Raw genomic sequence first — 9,876 nt, forward strand, 5'->3', positions numbered from 1 at the left:
AACAATGAAAAAGTGCATGTGTTTTGCTGAGTTGACATAGCGACATTTTAAAATTATGTGATATTTTTTTATTGAGTTTATTTATTTTTGGGTAGAATAACTACTCATAAATCTCCAACTCCTTCAAATAAACCAAAAAAAATACCAATAATTCACTCTATTTTCAATACTTCCACATACAAAACACTCACTACTTTCCCCCCCTATAATTTCCCTCATTTTCAAATTACTTTTTCATATTCTTTCTTTTTCTAATTTTCTTTCTCTCTTTTTAATGAAAGTTAGAATCATAAACCTCTCTCCATGAAATCACCATCAATCCATCTATTTAACCATGTTATGCCTCCGACTTACCTTATTTGATTATGCCACCAAATCACAAACGCAGAGAGTCTCACATTTAAGAAAAATATGTTTATGTGTCAATTGTGATCTTAAGTTCCACTTTAGATGCAAGAGTAGATGTTGAGACATATAAATGAGATGACCAGTATAAGAGTAGATATTTAATTTTTATATTAAATTTAAATTTTTGGTTGTTGTTCGCTTTTATCCAATTTCTTTTAAGCAATCCCTATTATTTTAAATTTCTTCACGTTTTGTCTTTGGTGGAATTTAACCATAGAAAAACTTCAATTTTAATGGTAATTTTAGTCCTCCATAAAATTGTAGTTTATAAGAACAGTCCCTCTTTTGAAAACTTTTTACAAAAAAAATGGATACTTTTAGTCATCCAAAATAGTCTCTATAAAATGAAAATATGGACTAAAAGTGGATAATTTTTCTTTATAGTGACTAAACTTGAAAACTTGTAATTTTGTAGGGACTAAATACATATTTAACTCCAAAAACTATAACTAACATATACAATGCTCTTTAAAACATATATATATTTTTTAAAATTATATCAAACCTTGAAGCTAGTATAAAAAAGATTTTGACATTCAATAATTTAGAGATTCTTTTTAGAGATTTTATAAATAAATTAGAATATACTTTGTGTTTGTTTATTGTAATAAAATCATTTTATAAAAAAGTAATTTAGGTTGTTTAGATACAACCATGTAAAAATAATTTTTTGTTACAAAATCATATCAATCTTTTGAAAGCTAATTTCTCTTTCATCTAAATATGTATTTCTGTTACAAAATACATAAAATGATAAATATATTCTGAGGTGTCAAAAAATTATGATGAGGTAAAATTATATTTTTGCTTGTTATTAACTTTCATATACGCTGCTATATTCTATTAATCTGAATGTTGTGAATAAGTCTGTAAATTCATCTTTTTTGGTTTTACTGATATTTTTGTGTGCAACCGTCCAATTCACAGAAAAAAGAGATATTGCTAATTTGAGTTCGACCAAGAAGGAGGAGGAGGAGGAGGAGGAGGAGGAGAAGAAGAAGAAGAAGTTGTGCTCTCATGTTTCCTTTAATAATGTTATTTTTATCTCATTTGATTTTTACTTTATTCATCAACAATAGAAACAAGGAAAAATGATATAGATAAACGCCGCTGCAATTGAGATGGGGCGAGGAAAATTGAAGCTAAAAGTAGAGTACAGAGGTTGTCACAGAAACAGTGCATTAGTCGGCGGCTATGAATAAATGTAATGTTGGAGTGCGGCTTCCATATACCACCAATCGGCAGGAAGCGCTCTCTATTCTTTTTTAAATTTTATTTCCTTCTTTTACTCTCCTTTTGTTCGTTTCAAAGTGGATGGTATTTTTCTCGCGTCACTGCCGAAAGATAGAGGAAATGGAAGGATATTTGCGAGAGAAATTAAGAAAAAGTGATGACCAAATGGGCTACAATGGCCACGGTAAGATCAAGGCGTTAAGACATAGTTGCGGGGAAGAAAGCAGGCAACGCAGCAACGATAGTGACACTAATGTAGATAAAGAGATAGACATACCAGAAGATAAGAAGGCGATGATGATGGTTATTAACTGCACGTGCAAAAAAAAAATGTAGACAATGAGATTGTGGTGCTGATTGAGATGATGAATGTGTACTACATTTTGATTTGAAATAATGTAAATTTGGAGAACACAATGCTGAACATGGAAAGAGAACTGCATTAATTGAGTAACTTTTTACCACGTACATCTATTTTGTTATTTACTAATGAAAGGCATCAACTATGTAGCTTAGCTCTTAACTACTGAAGTGCATCAAATATTTGCTTCATTATAAGTTACGAGATTATCATATTCATTCTTCTTCGGTTCTCTTGCTTAGATATATTAATATAATATTGTATGCAAAGTAATAAAATTAAACAATTGTTTCTTGATTAAATACGTTTGTTAGATCAAATAAAAAGTACAAGTATATAAACCACTTTGAGAAAAGAGGCATTGTGTAGTTTAAATTACCAAAACAATGTCCAAACAGCATGAAAATGAAGCACACAGTGGGTAAAAGAATGTCATGTAGTTACGGGATGATACATGTTTGCACAAATATTATGACACACAATCTGAAATAGAGTATCAAAAGTATGATTACAATTTTTTTACACTAAACATATATTTTCATTTTCGTTGTTTCTATATGTTTTTAACAGGGTAGAACTTGCTTTATGGTTTGTGAAATATTTAAATAGTAGATAAATATTAATTAACTTACCTGTTGGTGCAACAACAAAACAAAAAAGGGCAGACAGATGGATACAAGAGTGTCCATCTGCATGCGAGAACCAAAAAAAGAAGAACTAGAGAATATAGACATAAGAGAGACGAACCAGCGACACTGCATGAGAGTTAAAAAAGGTACATATTCCTTCTTCATTTTGAATCAAATTATACAATAATGTTGTCTATTTTTTTAGGGGATCTCATTTCTTCTATATTCCTATTATTTGTTTATTTAATGTCTTATTTTTTTTAGTAAATTCATCTCTTACTTTAACTCTTCCCATATGTGTTACATTAAAAATAATTTATACAAAGAAACATCAAAAATATATATATATATATATATATATATATATATATATATATATATATATATATATATATATATATATATATATATACATACGTTAGTGCAGTAGAGAGAGCGGACAGACGGACATGGGAGTGCCCGTCTGGACGCTAATAAATGTAATTTAAATATATGATTCGTTTTTTATAGAATAAAAAAATGATTTTAATATTGAAAAATTTCGAGATTATTTTCTAGATATTTTATGAAAAAATGTAATCAATTTTCTAGATATTGAAAGTTTAGTCCTCTCTAAATCATTTCCCCAAAGACCCCACAAATTAGGGATGCGAAGCGGACGATCATTTGAACAAAACTTAGTGACATTAATATTCCATAAAAATAAATGGGGGACATTCTCAAAAGGAATCATAGGCTCAGCAATAAAAATAATATTAGGCTTGTGAGAGTCACAGAGGTTTTTAAGAGTAATGCGAGATTCCGGATTACGTATACCTCTAATATTCCAATATAACATCTTCAGCGGACCCCCTAGAGCGCGCGGGTTTCAAGTTAACAGTCCCCATAGCGAGGGATGTGCGCAAGTCGTCCATATTTTTGAAATCCTTGATGTTATTTCCTTGGTGGAATACAGCTCATAGCCCTTGTTCAAAAACAACAGACAGTGCATGTTGTGTCTGTATTTTTCCAAACCCTTGATGTAAACATCCTTAATGATGCGTATTGAGAGATTGTCCCCTCGGATCGTCGGGAGAGACAACGAAACATTATCTGCTGTAACACCCCGTTTTCCCAACATAAAAATTCTTAAAAACATTTATCAGAGTAAGCATCATAATCAACGGGATATCACATAAAACATAATCCAAAACAGTTAAATAATAATTTTAACCAATATCTTAAACATTGCAGCGGAAATTATATCATAGTCATAATTCATAAAACGTTTTGGCACGCAGGCCCCATCAAACAGTTCATATCGTAATCCATAACATTATAAAAATAACATAATAGTCACGTAAGAGAATGAAGCATGCATAAACATAAACCCCATCCCGTTACGTATCAGAGCGACCTAGACGACACAGTGAGGCAAGGCCACTCACAGAAGCAACTGCACACTAAGCACGATCACCTGCAAGTTACCCATACGAAGGGCAACATTTTCAAGCAGAAGGGGTGAGATTTCATAATAAAATAACATTAATCAATGAACACTTATCACGTAATCACATATTCATTCATCATCAACAAGGCATCTTAATCATGACAATGTGACAATGCTCCTAGACTCCTTATATGCATGTGGTACCAATCGTCATCATAAGTATTAATATACTTTAATCGTGCGGAGGACAAAGCTCCTATAAAACGTGCGGAGGACAAAGCTCCTAATATTCGTGGTGAGGACTAAGCTCAATGATATGCTATGCATGGACACATATGAACAAAACATCGTAATCACTTATCAACATGCATCCAATAATTTGGAGCTAAACTTCATCATATAATTATGCACTTAGTTAAATAACGGAAGCAGCATAAACAGGTCACATAACAAGATGATATCGTTATATCAAGCACATAATTTGTATCATTATCACATCTTCTTATCTTGCATGAATATACAATGCAATAGTTCATATTCAATTAATATTAATATAACTTAGACAACTCTACAGTCTGCATTAAACGACATCACTAGGTCTCATTACCAGTTAGGGGTTCACTCTTGATCAACAAGTGCGACACATATCGCATAAACACATAAACGAGTTCATCCTGGTTGTACTCGCGAGGCGAGAGTACTTACTCGCCATGGCGAGTACCACTCAACTCCCAAACTAAGGTTGTTCTGGGTTCCCTCTGATCCTACATTCATTCCTAATCAATACTAGGTATGTTCAGGTACTCAAAGGCATACAAGATTCAACTAAAAAGGTCGAAACACGAAATATGACATGCACTCTGCCTAAGCTCGCGAGGCGAGGAAGGGTTGCTCGCCATGGCGAGTTGCACCAAACAACTCGCGAGGCGAAGGAAAGGGGCTCGCGTGGCGAGCGATGAAGTTCATCACTCGCGAGGCGAGGATCATCACTCGCCGTGGCGAGCGATGAACAGAAGCACGGGCAGACTAGGGTTTTTCTCAAAAATCCATCACACAACATGGTTCAAAGCCTAATTTTGATTCCAGAATTCATCCTAAACATATTCTAAGGTTAAAGGACGGTTCTTTCATCAATCTAACAAGTTTTACCGTTTGATCATCAATTTTTTTAGGGTTTTGACCTAATTCCAAAACTTTTCTAAATCAATCCTAACTTTGTCAACTAATCATCAGAATTACAGTAATTAACATTATTGAATTATTAGTCTCACCCTTACCTGGTTATGAAGAAATCGCAGCCCTCTCTATGCTCTTCTCCCTTCTAAGCTTTTCTCCCTTTTTCAAAAGTTTTCACGTACAATGAGTTTCTAAAATATTAGGTCTTCTCCTATTTATATCTCTTCCTAATTACTTATCTTATCTCACTTTCACCCCCAAAACTATCTAAAATATCAAAACAGCCCTCAACTAAATATTTTATATTATTTTCAAATCTTTATTTTATTTAACAATAAAATAAATCTCATATCATAATCAAATCCTCCAAAACTCATAACTTATCACGTCATCAATCAAATCATCATAAATCATCAAAACATACCAAAATCATGCATATACTATATAATTATAATATAATTGCCTAAACTCAATTAAATAAACGATTAAACGAAAGTGGGCGTTACAACTCTCCCCCACTTAAAAGATTTTCGTCCTCGAAAATTTACCTTAAGTAAACAACTCTGGATAAGACTCCAGCATCTTACTCTCAAGCTCCCACGTCAAGCTTTCACCAGTCGCTCCCGACCAAACGACTCTCACGAGAGGTATCTCCTTGCCTCTCAACGTCTTCACTTTACGATCATCAATCCTCAACGGTAAAGTTTCTACCGTAAGGTTGTCTCTAACTTGCACATCGTCACTCTGAATTACATGAGATGGATCCGGAACATACTTTCGAAGTTGCGACGCATGGAAAACGTTGTGCAAATTCGCAAGATGCGGCGGTAAACCCACTCGGTAAGCCACCGTTCCAACTCTTTCCAATATCTGATACGGACCAATGAACTTCGGGGTCAACTTCTTTGACTTCAAAGCACGTCCTACACCAGTCATAGGAGTGACTCTCAAAAACACGTGGTCTCCTTCCTGAAATTCAAGATCTTTTCTACGCTTATCATGATAACTCTTTTGTCGACTCTGCGACGCCTTCATTTTCTCTTGGATCATCTGAACTTTCTCAGTAGTTTGCTGAACAATCTCTGGTCCTAAGACCACTCTTTCTCCTGATTCAAACCAACACAACGGAGTTCTGCATCTCCGACCATACAAAGCCTCGAACGGTGCCATTCCAATACTAGAATGATAGCTATTATTATAAGTGAACTCGATCAACGGAAGATGACTATCCCAAGTTCCTCCTTGCTCAAGAACACAAATTCTCAACAAATCCTCTAGCGACTGAATTGTCCTCTCCGACTGACCATCTGTCTGTGGATGATACGCCGAACTCAATCTCAACTTCGAACCCAAAGCCTCTTGCAAACTTTTCCAAAATCTAGAAGTAAATCTTGGATCTCTATCTGATACAATGCTCGAAGGAACACCATGCAGCTTCACAATCTCTTTGATGTAAATCTCTGCCAACTGGGCAACAGGGAAACTAATATTAATAGGTAGGAAATGAGCTGACTTCGTCAATCTATCAACAATAACCCAAATTGCGTTGCTCCCTCTCGGAGTATTCGGCAAACTCGTCACAAAATCTATCGATATACTATCCCATTTCCATTTTGGCACATCTAAAGGTACCATCATCCCAGCGGGTTTCTGATGCTCGACTTTCGACTTCTGACAAACTAAACAGGAATACACAAACTGTGCCACATCTCGTTTCAAACCAGACCACCAGAAAATCTTCTTTAAATCATGATACATCTTCGTAGCTCCCGGATGAATACTCAAGCTACTTCTATGACTCTCTTCAAGAATCATCTTCTTAATCTCTTCATTGTCTGGGATACAAATTCTTCCTCGGAATCTCAACACACCTTGATCATCGATTTTAAAATCACTGTCTTCAGTCTGATCTCTAGCAATCAACAAGTCCACAAACTTTACATCAACTTTCTGTGCTTCCTTGATATTTTTCAGAAATTCACTATCAATCTTCAGCATACCCAATTTCACACTCTGAGGTGACCATTCGCAAACCAAACTCATATCTCTAAACTGTTCAAGCAATTCGAACTCTTTGACCATCATAGCGGACATATGCAATGTCTTCCTACTTAAGGCATCCGCAACAACATTAGCTTTACCTGGATGATAATTCAAACCAAAGTCATAATCTTTCAACAATTCGAGCCATCTTCGCTGCCTCATATTCAATTCCTTCTGATCGAACAAATACTTCAAACTCTTGTGATCACTAAACACCTCGAATCTCGAACCATACAAGTAATGTCTCCATATCTTCAATACAAAGACTACGGCCGCTAACTCGAGATCATGCGTAGGATAATTCTTCTCATGGATTCTCAACTGTCTTGAAGCATAAGCTACCACTTTACCTTCTTGCATAAGTACACCTCCTAAACCCAACTTGGACGCATCACAATAAACCACAAAAGGTTCATCTGACTTCGGCAAAATTAACACTGGAGCAGTCGTCAAACGCTTCTTCAATTCACCGAAACTTTTCTCACAATGGACGTCCCACACAAAAGTTTTACCTTTACAAGTCAACTGCGTTAGCGGAAGAGCTAACTTAGAAAATCCTTCAATAAACCTTCTATAGTAACCAGCCAAACCCAAGAAACTTCTAATCTCTGTAACGGACTTAGGAGTATCCCATTGCGATACAGCTTCGACTGTAGACGGATCCACAGCAATACCATCTCCGGAAATAACATGGCCAAGGAAACTCACTTCATTCAACCAGAATTCACACTTAGACAATTTAGCATAAAGTTTCTTCTCTTTCAACACTTGTAAGACAATCTTCAGATGCTCAGCATGTTCTTCTTCAGTCTTGGAGTAGATCAAAATATCGTCGATAAACACAACCACAAACCGATCCAGAAATGCATGGAAGATGCGATTCATATACTCCATAAACACTCCAGGTGCATTGGTAACACCAAAAGGCATAACTTTATATTCATAGTGACCATAACGCGTTCTGAAAGCTGTCTTCTGCATATCTTCATCTTTTACTTTAATCTGGTGATAACCTGATCTCAAATCAATCTTGCTGAAAACTCGTGCACCCACTAGCTGATCCATCAAATCATCAATTCTCGGAAGTGGATACCTATTCTTGATTGTTACCTTGTTCAACTGCCGATAATCAATACACAACCGCATACTACCATCTTTCTTCTTTACTAGCAAAACCGGCGCTCCCCAAGGTGAAACACTTGGTCTAACAAACTTCTTCTCAAGCAAGTCTTCCAACTGTTTCTTCAACTCAGATAACTCAGAAGCAGACATACGATAAGGTGCCATCGAGACCGGCTTCGTTCCAGGAACAAGATCAATAGAAAACTCAACTTCTCTCTCTGGAGGCACATCAGGAATCTCATCTGGAAAAACTTCAGGAAATTCACACACCACCGGTAGCTTATCAATCACTGCTTGATTCTCAGTAGATAAAGTAGCCATTAACGAAAACATCAAGATACCGTCGCGTTCCAGTTGCTTCAGCTGCTTAGTAGATAAAAACTCTGCACCACTTTCCTCTTCGACGGAAGAGAAATGCACTGACTTGCTAAAACAATTAATAAGAACGTGGTTGTACTCTAACCAGTTCATACCCAGAATCACATCCATACCGCTCAAAGGTAGACAAACTAAATCCAATTCAAAATCACGACCAAACATAGACAAAGGACATTTCAAACATACGAGAGAAGTAGTCACCGAACCCTTAGCCGGAGTTTCGACAACCATCTCTCCATTCATATCAGACAAATCAAGACCCAAAGCAGAAACACAATCGAAAGCAATGAAACAATGCGTAGCACCAGTATCAATAATAGCAACTAAAGGAGTATTATTAATATAGCAAGTACCTCTGATCAAACGATCCTCATTCTCTGTCTGAGTCCCAGTCAAAGCAAAGACTCTACCAGTAGTCGGCGCCCTCTTAGGCTGAGTACACTGTGAACTAATATGACCCTCTCCATTGCAATTAAAGCACACAATGTCTGTACGATTGCAATCAGCTACAACATGACCTTTCTTACCACACCAGACACACTTCTTGATTTCCTCAGGACAGGCGTTGCTCTTGTGGCCTTTCTCACCACAATTGAAGCACACAATCTCTGCAGCATCCTTCTTCTTAGGCCGCCTAACATCGACCATCTTCTGTTTCCCTTTGTCAGCGGGGGCACTGTACGGCTTAGGACGACTCTGCTGTCCCCTGCCCTTCCTCTCATTCACTACCTTGTAGTGAGCCTTGGTATCCTCCTCATAGATCCTGCAGCTGTTAACCAAATCTGGAAAAACTCTCAGCTGTTGATACCCAATCGCCCTCTTGATGTCGGGCCTCAGACCATTCTCGAACTTGATACATCTCGAGAACTCAGCATTCTCAGCAGTATAGTGCGGATAGAACTTAGACAGCTCCACGAACTTGGCAGCATACTCTGTCACGGACATATTTCCTTGCTTCAGCTCAAGGAACTCGATCTCCTTCTTCCCGCGAACATCTTTCGGAAAGTATCTTCTCAGGAACTCTCTCCTGAAAACAGCCCAAGTCACAACAGCTCCTCCTGCCCAAGGGTAGGCAGAAGAGCAACCCACCAGTCATC

The sequence above is a fragment of the Medicago truncatula genome, chromosome 3 (genome assembly GCF_003473485.1).
Source record: "Medicago truncatula cultivar Jemalong A17 chromosome 3, MtrunA17r5.0-ANR, whole genome shotgun sequence".
Classification (NCBI taxonomy): domain Eukaryota; kingdom Viridiplantae; phylum Streptophyta; class Magnoliopsida; order Fabales; family Fabaceae; genus Medicago; species Medicago truncatula.